We start from the raw sequence: 25647 nt of genomic DNA, 5'->3' as shown, positions 1-25647 counted from the left end.
TCCTGCCTCACATTTGTGCCCCTGCTCTGAACACCTTCTAGCCCAGGGGTATGCAACTTCGGCTCTTTTATGACTCATGGACTTCAACTCCCAGAATTCCTGATGCTGACTCAGGAATTCTGGGAGTTGAAGTCCATGAGTCATAAAAGAGCCGAGGTTGCCTACCCCTGTTCTAGCCTGTCAATATTTTTTCTCAAATTGTAGTGCCCGGAACTGTACACAGTACTTTAATGGATTACTCACCAATGTGGAGTAGAAAGAACTATATTTTTCTTTAATATATTGCTTCTTCTAATGCAGCCCCAAATGCATAAGCTCTTTTAACTGCTGTCTCACACAGCTGGCCATATTCAGGCTATAGTCAGTGATCACACCCAACTCCTTCCCTGATATATTGTTTGCAAACCATGAATTCACCATCTTGTACATGTGCCATAGATTTTTCCTCCTTGAATCTAATAACTTACATTTCTCTGCACTGAAGGATATCCCTTTTGAGTCTAAACTTCCAACCTGTTCAGATGCAACTGTTGTCCTGAAAGTCAGTCTGATTCCCAGTTTTGTGTCAACTGCAAATTTAACATAAAACCCCTCAACTCTGTTTTTGAAATCATTAAGTAAAATAGTTCTGGTTCCCAAACACCTCTCTGGCAGACCCCACTGACTACTGCTTTCCAACTATCAATTCTGCATCTTTGTGTGCAGCTAACCAGGCAGCTGTGGATCCATTTTACTATAGAATCATCCAAACCTCACTTTAAAAGCTTGTCAGTGAAAATGTCATGTGGAATCTTGTCAAAACCTTGCTGAAAGTGAGGTTTCTCCTGTCTGCTAAAGTAGTAACCTTGTCAAAGAAGGAGATGAAAGTTGTATTACATGAAGCGCTTCTGACAAAGTCATGCTATCTATGTTATCTTCAAGATGTTTACAAATGACCTGCTTTATTTGATGATTTAACATCTTTCCAGGCATTGATGTTAAACTTACTGGTAAAATTACCGGAGTTCTTTTCTTTTCCTTTCCTAAAGGGAGGCATCTGAGACCTCAGTTCTGCAAGGACCTTTCGAAGATCATTGACAGAATTCCAACAGTTTTTCGTCCTATTCTAGAATGTATTTCAACATTCTTGTAGGAATTCAATTAGTTAGAGGCTGTTTAACCATATCCTTGCTAATGCCCAAAACTATACTTCATATGTAAATTGTTGGTCATTTTCGACAAAAGATTTCACCATTTACAATTTTCATTCCGCAAATAGATTTCACAGTGTTAATACAAGGTATAAAATGCATGTAAATGAAACTATTTATCACCTTCTCTGTTGTATCTGAACACATCTTTTAGCAGCAGGCATGAGGATGTAATGACTACATAGTTTAATTAATGTTATAATGTTATCTGATTGCAGCTTGTGATGCACACATTTCACTCCTTTACATGCATAATTGCATATGTCCATCAGTATTTAAAATTAGCAATCTGTGTACTTTATGCCTCAGGTAATGAGTACAAGATTTACATTTAGATTATATAATATCAACGGCAATTTAATTTCATGACCATTAAAGTAAAATACACACTTATAACTGAATAATTATGTTGCTGAAACATAGCATACCGCATCCAGGCACATGCAGGTTTTTTTTCCACCTTCTTTAAAAATAAAACTAATCAAATATATAAGGCAGGAAGATTACAGAATCCACCCATCTGTTCTCTAGCTTTAACCAGGTAATTTTGGAATTAGAGTCTTGTTAATGGGCTATGTTTATATGCCGTAACTCCTGCTGTTGCATCAAACTAGGGAATCAAATACCTTTAACAGGTATCAAACAGCCCAATTATTAGTTAAGCACAGGAATGTCTCAAAATTATTAGAGAAAATTATTTTGCAAACCAAAAGAGGCCTTCTTTATAGAGAAAATCAGCTACTTTGGTACATAAGAATCTGGGAGGGATGTGGAGGATACTTTCATTGTGTTTACATCAGTGCTTCCCAACCTTTTCTATACCCTGCACCCCTAGAACGCTTCTGATATATTCTCGCATCCCTTACAAAAGTTCAAAATGAATTATGCATATACGTTATAATTTTGAAACTTCTAAACCCACGTTTTTGCACCTCCTGGAATATCGTCTCGCACCCTGGTTTACATATTGGCTTGTTTTGTCTACAGCTATTTGTTTTCCATATTCCCAGTTTTAGCCTCACACAAGTTTCCATTCTGGGCTTAGAGAAGAATCTTTCTGAACACTGGAAATGAACCATGTATCATGCATTTTTTTTATTATTGAAAAGTTTTATAAAAGTTACAATATAAACCCCAAAACCAACCCCCCCTAACCCCCCCTCCCTCCCCCACTTCCCAGAGCTGAGTACAGGGTTACAAATATAATAATCATAATCTAACTAACAATAACCAACTATATAAATAACCAAGTCCATAATGTGCTTTAACTCCCCTTTAACTTAAATATAAACAGATTAAAAGTAAACATAATAATAATAAAAACATAAACAAATTAATATCCTAATTATTAAACAATACAATATCCAAGTTGTTAAACAATACTAATACTAAAAATAATAATAATATCATATAATTAAAACTAATAAAAAATCCACTATAATAAACTATTAATAATAATACTCATAGGCTAAATGGAACTTTTTAGTCCCATATTTATTCTGAATATAATCTATCCATCTTCTCCAGACCGAAATGTATCTTTCTTGTGAATCTTAGCCATGTCTGCTAAATTTGACACTTTAAGCATCCATTCTTCTATGCATTTTTTATATTTGTCAAAAGAATGCAAAAAAAATGAGCTACGTATTAAAAGATTGAATTAAAATGGGCCTATGACAGTTAAAATATGAACTGCTTTTTATAATATAATTATTAACTTTATGACAATCAAGTTTAAAAGTATAATAATGTTAGTTAACTACTTTGAAAAGTTAATAATGTTAATAATTTAAAAGTTATTGTTATTTTAATTGGTTTAAATAATAACATTATTCATTATATTATTAATTTTTAAACCATCCTGCTCTTTTTTGTGAAAAGACAGAGTGTCATAGGGTACCAAGACTGAAAATTGCTAGTGAGAGTGAATAGTATATAAAACAAAATAGTTGAAGGCTCCTTAACTGTTGATTCCCTGTAAGATGGCTGAAGGTGTTGAAGATAGTTGAAGACTAGCAAACATTTAAGCAAGGACTGTAATTTTTTGATAGGCTGTTGGTTGAATGATGAGTCAGATGGTCATAAAATAGTATTTTTTTAATGTGACATATCCTGATTCTTTGAACCTGTTCCTGTCAAGGAATTATTTATGGGGTATTAGATGCCAAGTTTGTGGATTATTTTATTCCTTAAATTAATGAGTTTACAATTCGAACTTTATACTGACATAATAACAAGATGGACAGATCTTTAAAATGTTTAAGAGGTAAAAATGAAACTTTTCTCAATGCTTTGTCACAATGTGCTTGACCATTCAACCCACTACAGCACAACCAACACAAACTATGAAAAGGTGAACACTGCCATACATCAAAAACAGCCGTTTATTATAACCACATGGCATCACCATAGCACACAAAACAATTAAAGCCCTCCTAATAGAGCTGAATGCTTAACATTAAGAAACGAGCCCATTTTTCATTATGCGATTTTACCGTAAAGAAAAAAAAATCCCCCAACATACATCAGACATTTCACTAGCCATGAGAAAATAAAACTTTTTTAGCTTTTGAGGACCTTTTTAATCAGCCCAAATGCCTAAGTGCCAGCTTTTAGGGAATGAAATTGCTAGGAAACTATGTGCATGTAACAGAGGATCATGTTGGAAGCTGAAGCTTTCATCATATTCAGCCATTGATCTTTTTTTCAATATTGGGGAACAAAGACCATTTTGCATTTATTTGAAGGAAAAGCAATTAATTAGACCTGTCACAGACTGATTACAAATTCTACATTTAATTAAATATATGTACTCATTAGAAATACTACTTGAGACATTTTAACAAATTAAAGTTTAAATGATTATTTGAATCAAATGCATATTAATTCTTCTTTAAAAATTATAAGACTTATGTTACTAATGGATAGTAATACGATGATGATGATGATGATGATGATGATGATGATGATGATGATAACAACAATGATTTATCTTGCTGAATAGGTTAAATTTTAGGAGAAAAATGCTGAGTGATATTCTGAACCTGCCATAGGTTATTTTCTAATTGCCTTTATTGCTTATTTACTTACTGCTGTTAGTGGTTCATTGTATGGATTTTAGGAATATAGCTTACCACAGGAAGTTTCATGTTAAGAATTAAAATAGGATAAAAACAGGAATAGGGACACCACACAAGATATTGGCATTGCAGTACTGAGCATATATTATACTTAATATGTCATGTTCCATGATTAGGTATGAAATTCATACCTTAATTCAAAATTAATTTCCAATCTTTTGCAAAAAAAGATATGATTTATGAACATTCTGTATGTGTGAGTGTATGCATGTGCAGGCACATGTATGCATGCCTTCAAGTCAGGTTTTTTTTACTTCTGGGAACTGGAAAAATCCCTGCAGTTTTCTTGACAAGGTTTTTCAGAAGATGTTTGCCATTGCCTCTTTCCTTGATTGGACCTTGATTGGTCCAAGGTTACCTAGCTGGCTTTGTGCCTAAGGCAGGACTAAAACCTATAACCTACCACTTTCCACACTCTAGCAGAGGGGGGAAAAGCATTGCCTTGTGGCATCTTGCAGACAAACAACACTATTATGGTCTAATCTTCTATGGGTGACAATTTGCTTTATTTCACTTGGCACGTGGAATAGCTATTCAATCCATTTCAGAATACATTTTCCACCTTAAAGTTGGCCTTTTGGATTCCTAATAAATATTTTGCTGGCAGTACCCCTCCACAGAAATCATTGCCCAATTTCTTTTTAAATGAACTTTAAGAAGATGCACCAGCTGCTAGGAGACAAAAAAATGAAGATAGTGTTATTAATATGCTATGAGGGAAGTTTTAGTAGATTTGGGAGATATAGTTCTTGCACTAATAACTGAAATAAAGCTTCTGATTCCCAAAGCTATTGATCCCCAAAAGGAGATTGGTTTAGGGGGAAAAAAGAAACAGTCCTTCGAAATTCTTTATTTCAAAGTCTGAGGAAGCTCAGGCTGAAATAAATGACACACTTTTTGAACGTATGAAGTGAGATAAAGGAAATGACAATTCTCCATATGCTTGCCCAATTTAGAATAAAGTTTTCCAGCTGATGCTTAGGCAACACTAGAGAAAAGTGAATCTATCCAACTGAAGATCACTCTCATTTTTTGCACTTTTTCATTCTACTTCTGCAATAGTACTGAATTCTTTTTCAATAATCTACGGAAAAATTCCTTCTTCTTTTGCATATCTCCTAATATTTGTTTGTTTATGTTCACTTCCTTCAATGCTTACATTTTAATATACAATTTCCCTAATATGTGCAATTTTATGCATATGAGCACATTTATGTGGGTATGAAAATCTACCATAAAACAATCAACACTTCTCATAATAGCTTCAAGCCACTGATCATACAGCCAAGAGTTTGTGTTGACATATAGCTGAACCTACTTCCTATAGTTTTAACCTGTTGATTCTGATCCCTCTCTGGAGCTATAAAAGAAAAGACCACTTTGTCTTTTATATGTCAGCCCTTCAGATTTTGGAAGACTGCTTTCATATCTCTTCTCAGTTATTTTATTTCTCTAAGCTCAATTATCTAGGTCCTTTAACTTTTCTTCATCCTTTTCCCATGCCAATTTTTATTTTATTTTATACTTTTGCTTTTCATTTTTCCTATCCAGATGCAGAATTTCACATTTCTTCCTTTTAAATTCCATCACATTCATTTCATGCCACTGTTCAAGCCTATCTAGATTTTTTTTAGTCCTCTATTTCTTCCCTCTAAAATATTAGCACCTGCGTCCCTCACGAGCTTTGTGTCATCTGCAGACTTGATAACTGTTCCTTCAGCTCCTTCATCTGGCTCATTGAAAAAAAATATTGTGCAGCACAGGGCTAGGATAGACTCCCTCTAAACTGAAGCGAAGCCATTTATGTACCCTTTAGGTTATGATTGTTCAGCAGTTATGAATCCATAAAGCATTGTATCATCTAATCCATCTTTTATCATTTTATTAAGGAGAATGGTATGAAAGAATTTGTGAACTCCTGGTATGTTATGCCTATGGCATTTCCCTGATCTCTTGAGCTAGTAACTCTATCAAACGAGATAGTGCACTATGGCTTTGTAACAAGCCCATTCTGGTTCCTATTAATTGTAGCATGTCTATCCATGTAGTCATCAGCTTTCTATTTAATAGATCTTTTGAGAGCCTTGACTAATATAATAATCTAGCAGCCAAGTGCATAGTTTCCCAAATCATCTATCTTCTTTTTGTAGGTCAGGCTGACATTTGATCCAGTCTTCTGGAATTCACCAATCCTCTGGAGTTCTCAGAGATGACTAGGAATAGTTTTGTTATTTGCTAGTACCCTAAGATGCAATCCATGTAGCCCTGGAGAATTGTTTTCATTCAAATTAGCTAAATTTTTTGTTAACCATTCCTTGTTTAACCTAAGCTGCAGTTTCCATCTTCCTCAGTGTTATAAAGATAACCAGTTAGGGCTTCTGAGAGAAGAGTATTGCCAAAGTTTCCTTTTGTTGTTGTCATTTCTGCATCTGGCACAAGCTTCACTTCATTCTGAACTCTGGCCTGTCCAACACATTTTGTACAATTTTTGGAAACTACTTTGCATTCTTCTGTGGTTTGTGGTCTTCCTTCCATCTCCTATTTTTGTTACACTTACATAGCAGGCTTTGGGGTACGTAAATTGCTGTTTTTAACTCTTTGCAAAGCTCTTTTCAATTAGGACATAAATTACCCATCTGCACTCAGCACACTCTTGATTCCCATATATATTCAACATTAACTCAATCATCTGTTTTTATTATTTTTTACAAAGCCAGATATGAAATTGCAACCATACAAAATGATGCTAATCTCCTCAAAATACTATTTTCCTATTGGGAAATCTGCCACAGCTGAGGTCCATAGAGTTATAGCAACAGACAATGTAAACAGATTGTTAAGGTGTCTAGACAAATACAATTATTTTGGTAAGTTACTAGAATATTGATATATCCTGAGACCCAGGTGTTTGTCTGTGCCACTCTTCCATTTTAGCAGCTGTCATGACTACAAACTCATCTATTTTCCCTTGGACTCCTATAATAAAATCCTGCCTAAAAGATGGCTTGATTCATTCCAGTAACTGAATACAAAGGAAGACTCAAATAGCTTGATTTCATGTCTGGTATTGCCAATATCACAGTCTGCTCCTCCAACAAAACTGGAGGAGATTGGAAGATTTCAGAAAAGGCTGAAATCTATGACGCTGCTGCTTTGTCATTGATAAGTGACTGGTTTAATTTAACACAATGGAGATTATTAAATCTTGAGGGTTATGATTTGTTATTTGGTTGGCATGCATATTTATTATATGATAAAAAGGTGGATAATGTGTTTAAGATACATATATTAAGGTATGCTCTGTTGCGAGTCTGGAAAAAGTATAGACATAAGTTAAATTATAAGATACCAATTTGGACAATACCTAAACATGCAATAGAAAATATAAATGTGGGATTTAAACTTGATGAGACTACATATAAGCAAATCTTAAGTTTAGAAAGGAATGTATGGCAATTAAAGCCATATAATATTTTAAAAGAAGAAAAGATTGTACAAACTTGGTTCCAGTATGGGCAGTTACAGGCAAGATGGAAAGAGGACCAGAAAGTTGGCTTTTTGATGATTGATGAAAATTTGGTAAAACAAATTAGAGATCAAGGTCAAGCACATATAAAAAGGATATATAATGCATTGATAGAAATTGACTCAGAAACGAAACTTGTTAAAGATTGTATGATAAAGTGGGCCCAGAATTTTCAAGAAGTTATAACAATGGATACTTGGGAAAAGATTTGGGTTAGAATTGTAAAATTTACACAGGCCCAAAATTTAAGAGAGAATTTTTATAAAATGTTTTATAGGTGGCACTTAGACCCTAAAAAATTAGCAAGTATGTATCCGAACTGCCAGCCCAAATGTTGGAGGTGTGGCTGTGAGGATGGAACGTATTTTCATATATGGTGGACTTGTAAAAAGGTTAAAGCTTTTTGGATTAAAATTTGGTGGAATATGCAAAAGATATTTAAGAAAAGGATAAAGGTTTCTCTGCAGTTGTTTTTATTGGGTATTATTACAGATACTACTGTTATAGACACTAAGTTGATGTTGAATCTAATTACAGCAGCAAGACTTTTAGTAGCGCAATATTGGAAGAAGGAGGAACTGCCGACTATAGAAGAGTGGACTTTGAAAGTTTCTAACTTGGCGGAAATGGCAAAGATTTCAGCATATTTGAAAGAACAATCGCAACAGAGATATATTGTGGAATGGAGAAGGTGGATTGAATATATTCAGAATAAATATGGGACTAAAAAGTTTCATTTAGCATTTGAATAAGTAGTGGTTTTATATGATGTATAATTAATTAGTTGTTATTTGTTAGTAATATTATGACTATGGAGAGTTAAAGTACGATAGAATTTAATGCTTTACTTTTGTTGTTAGCATATCTTAGCCTATGTTTCTATCACTATACCCTGTATTCAGCTCTTGGAAGTCAGGGAGGGGGGAGGGGAGGGGAGGGTTGGGGAGAGGGGAGGGGGAGGAGGGAGTTTTTTGTATTTAAAAATGTTTGTAAAACTTTTTAATAAAAAAAAGAACAAAATAGGCCAAAGTAGCAAATCTATTAATATAAACAAAATTGTATGTTTCATTTTATTTTGAAACGGTGATTGCGATGAACCAGGCTTCTTCCTCAGAACAAAATCCAGGATGATTTTTTTTCCCTATGACTTAGTCTTAACAGGTTCCGTTGGAAACATTTAGAAGATACCCAAGATACTAAAACATCAGATAGAGTGTTCCTCAATGGAAAGAAGAGAGAAATAGTTTCAATTCTTAGATTTTCCCTCTTTGATCATTTAGAATTCCCCCTCAAAAAACATCTACAGCAGAGGTTCCTAAACATTTGGCCTAGCTGCACTTCCCTTTCATGTAATCTTAATGTGTATGCTACCCTAAAAATGCAAACACCAAAATGAACGCCAATGAACATGAAAACAATACAATGATATGTTGAGAAAGCTGGATTTATTATAACAATGAAACTAAAGGGTTCTTTACATCTGCCTTGACTCAGCCTGGCACACCTTACAGGTGGGAAAAACCTGATCCAGGGATGAACTTGCTTTTCCTTCAGGAGACTGGCAGAGAGTAAAGGGCTATGGAGTACAAGGGCATAATCAAGGAAGCATCCTGTATAATCCTTAATGGTCATGTTTCTGCCCAGTATGTGGAAATAAGTTTTAGTTTGTAGAACTTGGGAAAATGTAAATAATGAAAGATAGCTGCATTTCCACTTACTTTTTAGTTCAGAGTCTTTATAGAAAAATGTATACAACTATACAGAAATGTAGAAATACACATTTCTGCCCATCCTTAACAAACATGTCCAGTTCTCTCTCTCTTTCTCTTTCTCTCTCTCTCTCAGAGTGTGTGTGAGAGTTTGTGCATACATGTATGCATATGTATTATTTATTTTTAATCTCACCTTTATCATTTTTATAAATCACTCAGGTTGGTGAACATAACTAATACCCCTTCCTCCTCCCATTTTCTTGAAAACCATAACTCTGTAAGGTAGGCTGGATTGAGAGAGTGACTGGCCCAAATTCATTTTGTGTGCTTTCATGCTTCAGGCGGGATTCGAATCTTCTGGTTTCTAGCCTGCTGCTTTAATGTCTAGACCAAACTGGCTCTTTGTGTATATAGTCTAGTCTAGTCTACTACAATTATATTTTGCATACATAATTTAATATATGCAGTTTATAATTATATGTTACAATGTATCCGGATATGTGTGTGTGTGTGTGTGTGTGTGTGTGTGTGTTTATATACTGTATGTGTGTGTATATACAACATGCACACTATTTAGCCCCCAACACATACACACATACACATGCACATACAGATACACATGATCTGAAATACTGTTACTTCTAGTCTACTTCCAGAAATTGAAGGAGTCAAGATTGACTTGAAAGAGAGGGGGGGCAGGTAACATACAGAGAGAGAGAGAGAGAGAGAGAGAGAGAGAGAGAGAGAGAGAGAGAGAGAGAGAGAGAGAGAGAGAGAGAGAGAGAGAGAGAGAGACAATACAACTTTACATACTTTAGGTGGTAAAAGATTCTTTATACCTTATTCAGGGATTTTGGATTTTGAAGACAAAAATATTAAATAACTGGACTTTTAAAAAAAACATTATTATGGTGGGCATAGAAGAGAGACGTGGTAATTTAGAAAGTGCTTTATAACAACATTATATTATGATATGATACCATGTGGGATATCAGGATCTTTAAATAACATTATCAAAAACCCTGGAGTCCTTTCAAATCCTGCTGAAAATATAAATATCCATTTCTATGAAATAAATCATTCCCTTTTTTCCGTTGAATCAAAGTTCCACAGAACACCAACAAAAGGCTGAGAAAGTCACATTTGAAATGTACGTCTAAGTACAATTTTAACCACTCATTCAGCAGTTACAAGAAGTAAATTAAGCCAGTGAGTAAATTCAGGCAAGACATTTGAAATGCATTGAAATCTATCTTTCAGTGGCCTGGAGATAAGATACTGATTTATGATACATAATAGAAAGAATGCATTAAATTGCATGAAAACAGAAAAATGTTCTCTTAGGGATCCAGAAAATTGTTATTAATAGAATCTCCCAATATGACAAAGATATATAAAGACTGATACTTCTCATTTTACTTCATATTTCTCATTTTATTTATGTATCTTTGAACTCAGTGCTTTTTTTGTAAAAGAAAAAGGTGCCGGAACTCACACATGTCATACAACCCGCCTTGCCTACACTACAAGGTTCTATCCAAAAAGGGTGCCGGAACTCCGTTCTGAGCTTCTATGACAAAAATAAAGCCCTGTTTGAACTATAATATGTCTCTTCGGACTCCAAAAAACTGATAAGGACATTCTGGCTCATGTTATTTATTTAAGATACCTGTTTGACAAAAATACTAAAGCTAGAAAATACTGGCAGTAATGTCTTATTTTAGTAACTCTGCATAATGCAGCTTGGGACTCAAATATCAGAAGCTGAACAATACTTGTTGGTACATATGAGGCAATAATATTATGTAGAGAGCAATCCCATAAATGTTTTTGAAAAGTCAGATAAATACTGTGATGTCCAGTACATTATTCAAAAAGTAAATATACCAAAGTAAAATAAATTTTGTAAAAATAAGATGATATAAGGAACTTTGAGGTTATATTGCAATATGGAAGGAATAGACCATGATCTGCCACATTGGTCCAATACAGGTTGGCAGATGTGATGGCTGTTAGTCTGGGGTGTTTTGTTTATCATGGCCTGTTCACCTTGGGAGACCCTTCTGGACATAGACATTTCTGATGACCTGACCTAAACCATGATCTTTCTTCCACATGTTTTAAACTAGATAAAGAAAACTTAATTAAACAAATGAGTCAAAAACATTACTTTTTTATTTACTGAGAAAAATTGTCCAAAGTTACATATTAGTATGCAGCAAAGATACTTAGAACTTGTGAAGGGAACAGATCACATTTCAGATCATATTTATGCAGAAATGTAGAATATTCAAAAGAGTTCACAAACTGTTAAGCACAACTATAAATTCATAACTATTTCATTTTTTTTCCTGCAGTAGTGCTGAAGCCCATTACTAAGTGCTCCTTTTCTTCCCCAGTTAATTTCATGTTAACATTTTAGTTTTATTATTTTATTGATCAAGTAACCTGAGAGAGAACTACACTGTATTTGAAGACTTTCCTAGATGTAGATAATTAACAGATAACTGTTGACGTGAGGGTGCATACATGGTGGGGGAAGACACAGCATGAATACTGAAGGACTTCAGGTGGCTACTGATGGGTTGGGGAGGTTATAGGAGGATGTGCAGGTATACAGGTGCAAACACAGAGAGATTGAGGAAGGGTGGGAGGGTGGGAGAGATCTTCTTGTGCAACTTTTGACCTTTCCTGCCAGTTTCCCTATTAATAGGACATCAGCAGGGAAGGTAACAAGTCAAAGTCATAATGCCTGATGCTGTATCACAGGATGTTGCAACTGTTGTGTGAGCTTTTCTTCAGCACCACTGTGAACATCATTCCTTCACTTGTTAAAACCCAGATAATTATTTTAGAGGAAAATTTCAAAGAAGAATTAGATGTTTATGACACTGAAACTGGAACTCAGTGAGGCTGTTCATATTATCTTCATACACAAAAACAAAAATACAAGCAATATTAGCTGTATTATTAGCTGTATTAGTATTCAGATCCAATACTGACGTACTAAAATTTTCTTTTTTGTTGTATAAACATTTCATATGTTTATGCAAGTTTATAAAGAACTACTAAAATATTGCACATGTTAGAACATTACAAAAACTTCCATAGAAAATGCAATAAAATAAAAGAACTATAGAGCTGTGAAGAGCCATGGAATCCAACCTATAATCTGGAGGAATGCAGATTAATGACTCCATGACAGATATTTGAACTGAACACACCCAAAGAAGGGATGTCCACCACCTTCTTAGATAACTGGGCCCAATGTCAAGCTGCTCATACTATAGGAATGTTCAATGTTTGGAAACATTCCTAAACCTGAACACTCAAATCTTCCAATAATTAATCTCCATTATTTTCTCTTCCATCCTCCAGAGTGACAGAGAGCAGATCTTGGTTTTCTATGACTTTCAATATGAACTAATGCAAATATGCAAGTAGGAAGTCCTTTTGTTTTTATGCAGTCTTGCAGATGATCCTTTATCTCACTTGAAGCATGACTCAGAATGCCAAGCCCTAAATAATTCTCAATCTCAGAAATCTAAGAAATACATGAAAATAACTGTCTTCGTTTTTGTCTTTTGATTTTTCTGGCCATTATGAATAGGAAGCTGTTCTGCTGTTATAAGTAAACTCTTTCATCTCAGGGTCCCAACTGTCTTAAAACAATATTTGGCAGCCCCTAATGTCTGAAATAAAATATCTGGAAACTATAAATCACTCAAGCAAAGTTAACTGATAGTACATTGTTTTGTTTCCTGCATAATCTTATCTAAAGTGACTTTGATGTCAGCGTAGGTGCATCCTTTTTATAATCATGCTATACATGTAAGGATCCTTCTTTTGTGCATTTTTACTGTAGCCATTGTTATATCAATCTATCAGGCACTAATAATTCTCACCACAGGAATATACTCTGTACTCTAGTCTTCCCACTGTAACTTTTTTCCTATTTTTTTTCCTATATGTTTTACAATTTTTGTATCTCCTATCTTACCCCATCTATTTTATCAGACTGGGTTTTATAGGTTTGTATAAAATATAATGCAATATTCTAAAAAGTAAGGTCTTGGATTATAAAGCAGTTTAATGAAAACATCTTTAAGAATTTTGAGGAAAATAAAAGGGAAATGATTAAATAAGTACAAGTTCATATTTTTTTATATTTCAGTATTAGTACTGCTAATACCTGTATTATGTTCAGCAGTATTTGTACTGCTAATACACATTGTGATGTTTTTCGAGAGGTAGATTTTAAATGTACAAATTGCTGTTTTAGACCAGGTTAGGTGTAGAATTTCTGGAGAAATACATTCATTTAACAAAGTTCACAAAGGTCAAGTTAGGTTGGTGCCAGATAATTGTCAATTGACTTCAGGAGGTGGGGCTGGACTTAGGTCTATTTTGGGGACATAAGGACTTCAGACTGATGATGCATTTAACCCCATCCCCAGCTCCAGCTGTTCATCTCCTACAATATTATTTTAAAAAACTTTTTCTCCTATTTCTCTCCCTTTTCCCCTTTGTGTGTGTGTGTGTGTGTGTGTGTGTGTGCGTGCAGAGATGCATATCTATCTATCTATCTATCTATCTATCTATCTATCTATCTATCTATCTATCTATCTATCTATCTATCTATCTATCTATCTCTATCCCTATCTCTATCTCTATCTGTCTCATCTATATCTATATCCACTCAAATTATTAAAAGAAAACGGAAAAAACATACAGTGGCCATACAGAAGCCCACAGTTGCTCAACTAACTTGAGTTGAATTCCAGGTTTCCTGTAGAATTTGGGAGCAGGAACGTTGCTCAATTATAAACTCTTCCTATGTTCTCCTTGTAACCAAAGTTCAAAATTTAAATGTTCTTCTTTATTTCTTACATGCTAACTAATACTCTCTCTGTGTGTTATAATGATTAGGGTTTGTTCATAAAACTAAGATGGCCAAAGAAAGCCCTCCCACAAAATATTAAACTACTGGTTTCCTATTTTGAGGTGACTCTCTACTGCATTGAATTAAACATGTCTTTTATTTTCCTTTACAAAAGTTAGTATTGATCCAAAAATTGCTCAAAGCTTTTTAAAAAAATTATTTTCAGTAATGTCAAACACTGCTCCCAGATTAAACAAGAGAATTTATTTATTCAAAAGAGCCCCCCTCCATTAGATCCTTCTATCTTTCTGTTACCTTTAGTTTTTGAAAGTAACACCATCATTTTGCTAATAAAATTGTTTGGTTCTGTTTATTGTCAGAACAATCCTGTGCATGTTTATGCAAAAGCACATCATAATATGTGCAATTTTTTTTCCATTTGGCAACTCAACAGTGATATATTAGAACAAAAGTTTACCATTCCCATGGTGACTCACCAGAACTAAAGGAAGCCTTTTAAGATTTCCATAGACTTACAGATTTATGACCCAGTAAACCAAATTCAGTTCACTAACTGACTGCATAAATTTGTATTTACGTATATGTATGTGTATTATGCATGTACATGTGCATAACTGTGTGCATGTGTATGTTTGTATGCATGTGCCATAAACATACACTCATTCACATATCATTTTTATTTTAAAAAATTAAAATAAAGATTAGCATTAATAAATAAAAATAAATATAAAGTAATAAAGAAATCAAAGATATTGCTGAAAATGCAAGCAAGAAAAAAGTAAAAGAAAATTTCAAAAGAAAGAAAAAGGATACAAAGTAGTAGTTTATAATCTTCTTTACAACAGTCATGGGTGCAATTATAAATTTACCTCCTACTCTACGGTTACGACATAATTCTCTTTGTTCTTTAAACTATACTGTCTAATCATGAAACCATAAATCATAGCCCTCCCCACTCCTTCAGGGATGTCTAGTTTGTCATAAATCCTCACTGGAAGCTCCCCAGAAAACTGTTTTCTTGGAGGATTATCTACTGATACTGAGGAAAATTTGGCTTTCTTGCCATGACACTTCTCTCTGTTTGAATTATTTACATTTAAATTCTTGACAAGTCAACAGCATGGCATATATAAATGAACACCAACACCCATAATCTGATAATTAAAGTTTAGCATATATCTATGTATGTCTAGTTTAATGAAAAGAAGGGCTACGGGGTGACATGATAGCAATGTTCCAATATCTCAGGAGTTGCCACAAAGAAGAGGGAGGGACTCAAGCTATTCTCCAAAGCACTTGAAGGCAGGACAAGAAGCAATGGATGGAAACTAATCAAAGAGAGAAGCAACCTAGAACTAAGGAAAATTTCCTGACACAACAATTAATCAGTGGAACAATCTGCCTCCAGAAGTTGTAAATTCTCCAAAACTGGAAGTTTTTAAGAAGAGACTGGACAGCCCTTTGTCTCTGAGGTCCCTTCCAACTATTATTGTTGTTGTTGTGTCAGAATCCATTTATATCACATTCATAAATGTATGCTTAAAACATTATTCCCCCCCCATGGATTCTGCCATCTCCCGAGGAAGGAGGAGCGCATGTGGATTAAGCCTGCCTTAGGTTATTTCAAAGACCAAGGGAAACCTTTTGAACTGGGGGAACAAAAGGAAGGGTTAGAGAAGAAGGCATCTGGCCTGTGTCTTCATTTAAATATGTAGAGGAAGAAGGCAATAACCATAAAGATTCAAAGTTCGTTTTTCCCCACAAAAGGGATGACACGAAGTGAAATGATGGGAGCTGACCAAACGGGGTTGAGGGAAGGGGGGTTGAACCAGGAACCCTTTATAAAGTTTCAATTTGTAAAACAATACTAAGTCCTGTCTTGTATTTCCACAACCATGCATGTCCTAGTAAAAATTCCTTTTGGACTAGAACTGACTCCAAGAGTTTTTGTTTTCCTAAGACGTGGATTGGGGTGGGTCCTGACATGTTGTTGTTGTTGTTGTTGTTGTTCCATATGAAATAAACAAAATGATAAAAATAATCAAGGATAGATGTTAGAAATATCTAGACATTTTTAAAGTCAATCTTTTGCACATAACCTGGACTTGGATTTTTAATTATAATTCAGTAGATGACAAATTATCATTGCATCATATAAATTTGCTTTAAGATACAAAGACATTTCATAATTTTAAAAAAACTATATTTTTTTACAAAATTAGGGAGTGGGTTTTTTTCAAATAGCTATCTGATTGCAGAGCATAGCAGTTTGATACTGCCTTCCATAGAAATGAGACCTTGGTTCATAAGCTGCCATCAACACAGAACATTGTACAACTAATTTCTTCCTGCTCATCTTTTTTTTTTTCCTCATCTGTTACAACTCAAATATCTGAAGTACTTTTGGATGCACCAGCTTGCCTCTTTCTCTCCAATATGGGTATATTCATAATCAATGGATGAAATCTACTTAAACCTGTCTTCTCAGGTTTCATTTATTAATGGAAAGTAGAGAAACATATTTTTCCCTTGATTCCCTGAGAAAAAGACACTGGTATATATCTTCCTTCTATTAGTGAAAACTCAGCTCAAGACAAAAACAGGAAAGATCTATTAGGAAGAACACCTATACGGTTTTGAAGAGAATTGAAATCATAACAGAACTGTAACTATGGCAATTTCTCAAGTGAAACCTCAAGTGAAACCCCCAATAATTTTCATTTACATGCAAGATAAATTTAGAATTCTGTTCAGTTAAAACACAAGCATTTTAAGCATAATTACGTAAGCCATAAAAAGAATTATGACACATTTTAGAGCTATTGAGTACATCCATTTCTTACCATTAATTCCCACAAATATGTTACCATCAGTCACATGGTTTCTAACTAATCGCATTGATAATCAATTTTCTCTTCCATTCCCAGTGTAAATACAAACTTACATTTTCAAGTTATTTCTCATTTCTGAATACCTGTAAATGGGAACTGTTAGGAATATATCTTTTGTCTGCCTGTTCAGAGTAATTTATGCCTGTGGTGAGGGTTTATCCCTTATCTAAGTGTTTTATAGCCCATGATGCTATTGCTCCACTGATGTCAGTGCTTTTGGCTTCCACAGCCCTGCAACAAGTCATAAATGTAGAAGGAGTATCTTTTATTGAAGGAATTCTACAATTTCACAATGCCATGGCAGACAGGGTATTCTGTAAGCAGAATCTCTCATTTCTTTAATCTGCATTGATGAAGTCTTATAAACAATTTCACAGTACAGGTAGTCCTCAACTTACAACAGTTCATTTAGTGACTATTCAAAGTTACAACAGCACTGAAAAAAGTTACTTATAACCATTTTTCATACCTATGACCATTACAGCATCCCTGTGGTCATGTGATCAAAATTCAGATGCTTAGCAACTGGCATGTATTTATGACAGTTGCAGTGTCCTGGGGTCATGTGATCAACCTTTGTGACCTTCTAACAAGCAAAGTCAATGGGGAAGCCTGATTCACTTAACAACTGTGTTACTAACTTAACAACGGCAGTGATTCACTTATCAGCTGTAGCAAGAAACGTAGAAAAATGGGGTAAAATTCATTTAACAAATGTCTTACTTAGCAACAGAAATGTTGGGCTCAATTGTGGTCATAAGTTGAGGACTACCTGTATCCTCTACATAAGTAGATAGGACCTCTTGTTTCTTTGCACAGAAATAATTTAGAATGTGGTCTCCCTTCTTCTGGTCCAACAATTTCATCAAGACATCAGCCAACCAGAAGCCCTCCAGAAATTGGAGATTACAACTTCCAGAATTCTCATGTAATATGGCCATTGGAAGTTGTGGTTCAGCACATCTAGAGAATACCACATTACACTACACTTGTGCTGTGTGCAGATTGCATCAGTGCTGGGAGATAGGGGGAATTTGAAGTGAATTTAAAGGTTACTGCTGAAGCAAAATAAATTAGGAGAGATCACAAAGATGAATAGAATAGAATAGAATAGAATAGAATAGAATAGAATAGAATAGAATAGAATAGAATAGAATAGAATAGAATAGAATAGAATAGAATAGAATAACATATTGTGTTTGGCCCCAGCTGAGTGTTCACCATATGCATGGAGTTTACAACCCAAAATTTTCAGCAGTGGCCAATGTTGATTGAGGGATTCTGGGAGCTGAAGTCTACAAATCTTTAAGGCACCTAAATTGGAGCGAAGCTGCAATACATTGTGTTCCTATTGGATGACTGTAGAGCACCAATGTATTCAATTTATTTATTTATGTAACTACACAGACCTGTATATATAGACAGACCAACCTAGCCAACAACTTTGTTGTCCAAAAGGTAGAAGAGGGAACTAGAGGGCCACCCATAATAGACCTAATCCTCATGAACAGAGAAGAAGTGATGGAGTTGAAACTGCAGGAACCTTGGGTGAGAGTGACCATGTCATACTGGAATTTAATATAATACAAACACAAGAAATAGAACATAATGATACCAGAGTCTTAGATTTTAAAAGAGCTGATTTCAACAAACTCCAATAGAACTTGGGAAAGATTCCTTGGATGAAAATCCTGAAGGAGAAAACAACTATCGGGTTTCCCGATACTCCCATGTAACACCTCTACTCCGCGAGCTGCATTGGCTCCTGGTTGCCCTCCGGGTGAGATTCAAGGTGCTGGTGATGACCTATAAAGCCCTAAATGGCTTGGGTCCGGGATATCTGAGGGAACACCTGCTGCCAGCATCAAGTTCCCTTCGTCCAGTGGGCTCCCACAGGGAGGGTCTTCTCAGGGTGCCACTGGTAAGAGATTACTGGCGGACGACACCCAGGGATAGGGCCTTCTCAGTGGGGGCGCCTGCCCTTTGGAACCAGCTGCCAGTGGAACTGAGGACTGTCCCCGACCTCCGTTCATTCCGCCAGGACCTGAAGACCTGGCTCTTCGAGCTCTCTGGCCCAGGCTGAGGATTAATCTTAATTTTAACTGGGGTTTTATTTATGCAGGGACAAATATAATTTTTTTTAAAATTTGTTTTTAACTTTTGTATCTTGGTTTTTTAATCACCCTGTAAACCGCCCTGAGTCCTTCGGGAAAGGGCAGTATATAAATGTAATAAAATAAATATAAATAAATAAACTCAAGAAGCTTGGGAAACTCTGAAATATATGATCATAAAAGCCCAATCCAGTATAATACCACTGAAAAAGAAAAACAAGAAATCCAAGAAGAAACCAGCATGGCTTCACAGAGATCTCTCTGATAAATTGAAAGACAAAAAGGACAAGTACAAAAAAGGGAAAGAGGGACACATAACTAAGGCAGAATATCAGCAGATAGCCAGAATCTGCAAAGAAGAAGTCAGGAAAGCGAGGGCTCAGAATAAACAAATACCTGTAACAAAAGTCAAAGATAATTTAAAAAGTTTATTTCAACATATAAATAACAAGAAATAAATCACAGAAATAGTTGGTCCACTAAAGACAGAAGATGGCAAAGAAGTAATAGGCAGCAAAGAGAAAGCAGAGCTGCTTAACTCATTCTTTGCATTGGTACCCATGCAAAAAGAAATTATAGCCCAATCTACCAAAAACATAACTGAAAAAGACAGACTAGAAATAAAAGTTAAAATAAACAAAAAAAATGGTAAGAGAATACTTGTCTGATCTGGATGATCATAAATCACTGGGACCTAACAGATTACATATCGGAGTTCTGAAGGAACTGGCAGATGTCATCTCAGAACCACTATTACCTTATCTTTCAAAAAATCCTGGAGCACTGGGGAACTACCAGAGGATTGGAAAAGAGCTGATGTGGTTCCCATCTTCAAAAAAGGAAAACAACAAACAAAATCAGGAAACTACAGACCAATCAGCCTAACATCAATACCTGGAAAGATACCAGAAAAGATCATCAAAAAACAGATCTGCAAACATCTAGAAACAAAGTTTTGTCACAAAACAGATCATGCCAAACCAATCTTATTTCATTCTTTGACCAAGTAACTAAATTAGTAGACCAGCAAAATGCTGTGAACATAGTATGCTTAGACTTCAGTAAGGCATTCAACAATCTACTTCTTGGAAAGCTAAAAAAAGTGGGATAGACAGCAACACCATCAGATGGATTTTTAACTGGCTGAAAAACCATAACCAATGAGTAGTCCTTATTGGTACTATGTCTACATGGAGGGAAGTAATCAGTGGGGTACCACAAGGTTCTGTCCTACGCCCAATACTCTTCAACATCCTCATAAATAACTTAGATGAGGGAATGAAAGGGGAACTTATCAAATTTGCCAATGATACTAAGCTAGCAGGAATACTAAACTAGCCAATACTCTAGATTATAGGCTCAAGATCCAGATGGATCTTGACAGACTTGAATACTGGCCCCTATCCAACAAAATGACATTCAATGTAGAGAAAAGTACACTTACACGTAGACAAGAAAAACCAAAAGTACATATATAGATTGGGTAAAACCAGGCTTACTAGCAGTAACTGTGAGAGGGATCTTGCAGTCTTAGAGGACAATCAATTAATGAGCCAACAGTGTGTGGCAGCAGCCAAAAAAGCCAATACAAGCCTAAGATGCATTAACAGAGGGATTCAATCAAGATCACGTGAGGTACTAATACCACTCTATAAAGCCTTAGTAAGACAACACCTAGAATACTGCATTCAATTTGGTCCACACTATAAAAAAGATGTTGAAACTCTAGAAAAAGTGCAGAGAAGAGCAACAAAGATGATTAGGGGACTGGAGGCTAAAACATATGAAAAAAGGTTACAGGAATTGGGCATGGCTGGTCTAGTGAAGAGAAGGACCAGAGGAGACATGACAGCAGTCTTCTAATATTTCAGGGGTTGTCACAGAGAGGAGAGGATCAACCTATTTTCCAAAGCACCTGAAGGCCAGACAAGGAATACTCAGAATAGTCAATCAATCAAAATAGAGCTGGAAGGGATTTTGGAGGTCTTTTAGTCCAACCCCCTGCTCCAGTAGGAGACCCTATACCTATACCATTTCAGATAGGTGGCTGTCCAGTCTTTTCTTTAAAACCTCCAGTGATGGTACACTCACAACTTCTGAAGGCAAGCTCTTCCACTGGTTAATTGTCCTCACTGTTAGGAAGTTTCTCCTTAATTCCAGCTTGCTTCTCTATAGATTTATAGGTTTATAATCTTATATAGTTTATAGTTCTATAGGTTTATAGTTTTCCATGATGGTCACCATTGGTACCTAAAGATTTCAGTTAAGAAAACATTCCAGGACTACAATAAACCTGAACAAGCTTACAAATTACTGTCTTGGTATGGAAATAAAAATGTTATTTTTTTAACATCTGTTGCCCATTAATGAGTAAAGAAAATAAAAGACTCATCTTCTTTTGAGTGCAAAATAAAAACATATACTCTTAATAATTTTGGATGCAATGATACAAGAATTAGCCATATTTTCTATGAAGGGAGTGGGTTAGCTGTCGCTATAACAACAGCTATATCCAACTGTTGCTCTAAGTTCAAAAATGTCTGAAGTAAATGAAAATAAACATAATGCCATGCTCCCATTTTAATATGAATTTATCCGTGTTTATTACAAGACAGCATTTAAAAAAACCTATTGTGCTCTATGGACTGGTGAGTAAACTCTTATATTGTTTTATTTAGTGTAGAAGCTCATTCCTAACCAAATGCTTGGATTTTGATTCTCACAATTTCTTCTTAACATGATCAAAGAAATATCAAATGCTTCTGTCCCAACACATCTGAAGGAAAAATTATTGAGGAAAGCCAATGTAAAAAAAAAGTTTGTAAAGAGTGTATTTTGAACTAAAATATGACGATTAGAAACCCTTAAATCTACATCTCATAGCTGGTTTGACTAAAAAATATCCTTTCTATCTGCATATAGAAATAAAACAAAATGAACAGTCTTCACTGGTATCAACAATCATTTGTTTTGTTTTGTTTTTTTTTTGTTTCTCCATTTTTACACAGGGTCTGACTTGATGCAGACAAAAATATAATTCTACTCTACCTTACAGAAGTATTTCTGAATCCCAAATAAAATTAGTGAAATAAAATTGGAGTTTCCAATATTAATTAACAGAATCGACTGAATGAACTTCAAACATAGCTTAATTCTTAAAAATTCAAAATCTATAATTGAGTTATATATTTTATTACAATTAACCAAGAGAAATCAACCAAGCTTTCAGGTTCTCCAGAACTTCTCATTAGGCAAGATCTTACAGATATTAGGAGATGGGCAACAGGTAATAAAATCCAAAAAACTAGAGCAGATATTTCAATTATGCAGTTTTGCTATTAAAATTCAATTTCCAAGTGGAGACTGTAGGCTGAATGAATTTGTTAATGGTAGACTTCCTTGATGTCAGGCTAGTCCTAGCATTCAAGGACAAAGGATTTAGGAGGTTTTTTTTTTAAAAAAAAAAAGATTGCACAACCATTTTTCTGAAATGGTATAGGTTTTGCTGCTTGAACAGCGGATTGGACTAGAAGACCTCCAAGGTCCCTTCCAACTCTGTTATTCTGTTAAAACAAATAAAATGTTGTAAATATTAAGTAAATGTCTATGAGATTCTCAATCATCTAGCTCATAGTTATCCCAAAGGTGCTTTTTCAAAAGACAACTGACCTTTCTTGGTGTTTTCTTTGAAAACGTTGTACTTCTTCTCATCCGAGAAGCTTATTTAGTTCATCAATACATTTCTTCAGAACTAAAGGGCTTCTTGGATGAGAAGTGTTTCTTTGAAACATTTTCAAAGAAAACACCAAGAAAAACCAGTTGCCTTTTGGAAAAAAACACCTTTGGGACAACAAAGTAAACAGTTGTTTCCTCCAACTCTAAGGACAAAAGGACCATTATCACTCTCTATGTTTCTCACCATAGGCAAAGCTCGGGGCCTTCTGGCTTGGAATAGAATAGAAATAAACATGACAGCTAAGCTAGAAAATACTATATATCAAATTATGTGGTTGCATTGCAGAAAATCCTCTAGATGTAAATTCTATCCTGGGTGAGTTAATCTGGCATTTTCCAAGCTATGAAAAAGGTTTACACCCATGAAAAAAAGATAACCATAACAATTGATATTTCCCAAGGATTTTTTTTTTGCCCATAGACCAGTTGGATTGCTTGCTTTTTGTATGCGTGCAATTCCTAAAGAGCTACATCAAACAGAGAAATCCCAAATGATTGTCAAATTCTTCTGGTACCTTCCTTTTTGTTGTAATTTTAATATGCCATTTCCTATTTTCTTGTTCTTAATTTGTCACTAGTTCCAAATCAGGCATACCACGGGCAGGCAGACCCACTTCATGGGTGCAGATGATATAATCACATAAATGTTTAAGTCAGAGATTTAATTTTATGTTGATTGCATAGCCAAAGAAATTACCAAGCCAAGTTGGTCTGCCATATTGAATCAGAGACTGCAAATTGATTCAGAGAGATATGAACAAATACAGTGGTGATTCAATGATATTTTACTGTTTCTAACACTGGGAATAATGAAGCAGTTATTCTAACCATACATGGAGATAGTAGAGGGAGTGTGTTGAGTGGTCTGACAGCAATGTGATTTCTAGCCAAAGAATGTTTTCACCTCATTAAATCCCATGCCTATCAGAGTCCTTTGGGGCTGGGAAAATGCTTTTGCTTTTTTCCCCTCACTCTCTCTTAGAACTGTTTTGCCACCAGATGCTGCTTCATTGCCTCTTATTAATTCTACTTTGTTCAGTCATCTTTTTGTGTGGTCCATTCCAACCTTTCCCAAATCTATACTGTATATCATCTGTCCTGTTTGATGTCTTAGTCCCCTGTTGATATCAGTGAGTCTTTGTGACCTTGGCTTTCCATCTATTTATTTCTGCCTCCAAACTAAAACTTCCCATTCCAAAAGATCATCCTTTGTTGGCTGATTGCCTGTCTTGAACAAATGAATCTTTTCTGACTGGGCCTATGTTAGTATGTTAGAAAAATTAGAATACATGTGGAATACACCTTATTGCTAACACTGTGGGTATATAGACAATATGAAAATCTACTCCAAGCTCTCTTCTCCACAATATGGCAAGCTATTTTTTTCCCCACTCAGGTTGTAGCTTGCATTAACACTGAGAGTGTGGAAGAGGAGAAAGTTTCCACACCTTGCATAGGAGCACTCTCACCGGAAGTTTAATTCCTAATTTATTATCTGAAGCCACCACAGGTACGGTAGAACATCTGGCAACATTGCCAATGTTTTTACCTTTAAGGAAACAGCAAGCCTCGAATCCCCACAGGCAGGCAAAAAATATAGTCCTTTTGTGGATTAATACCTGACCTCAATAATTTACATTTTTATATGCTCTTGGGTGTAAAACTTCACTTTTTAAATTCTGTTATGTTTGGAGCAAGTTACCATCCCAATGTACTGAGTGAATGGGGCATACTGCTAACACAAATGCACATTTATTTTACAATAGTTTTACAATTAAAGATTAGGCAACAGGACTTCATGTTGTTTTCTCTTCTCATTCCTACCAACACAAAGGTTGGCACAATTCAGCAATCAAGGCTTTGTATCTGGGCCAAAGGCTGTGGCTGGTCTAATATACACAATGTCAAAGCAGTATGTACTTTTGTCCCCATGTCAGAAAACTGGCACATTCTGTCCTTATGTCAGATTACTCACATCCATCAAATCCTGCCAACTGCCCAGCTACAGCATTTTTGTGCTATAAGGTTACTAAGGAACAAAGTGCTCATACCTTGGGAACTGTTTTATAACTAACATAATGTATGACTAGTAAGCCACAACCCACAAGTCACAGCATAATTACATTATACTGAAATATTGTCATTCAACATCTTTCTAGGGCAGCATTTCTCAAACTTGGCAACTTTAAGATGTGTGGTCTGGCTGGCTGGGGAATTCTGGGAGCTGAAGTCCAAACATCTTAAAGTTGCCAAGTTTGAGAAATACTATTCAAGGCCATACATAGGGGTATACTTGTCAAGCTTAATAAAATCTTTCTTACTCTGTCAGCTATGAAAGAGGGCAGAAGACTGGACTCGTGGGTCTGTAAATCAGTTTCGCCAGAAGTGATGCCTACTTATCTGCTTGCTTGCCAATATAAGTCAGGGTTTCCAACT

Source organism: Vipera ursinii, assembly GCF_947247035.1.
Source record: "Vipera ursinii genome assembly, chromosome: 1".
Taxonomy (NCBI): Eukaryota; Metazoa; Chordata; class Lepidosauria; order Squamata; family Viperidae; genus Vipera; species Vipera ursinii.
Note: the sequence above shows the minus strand (reverse complement) of the source record.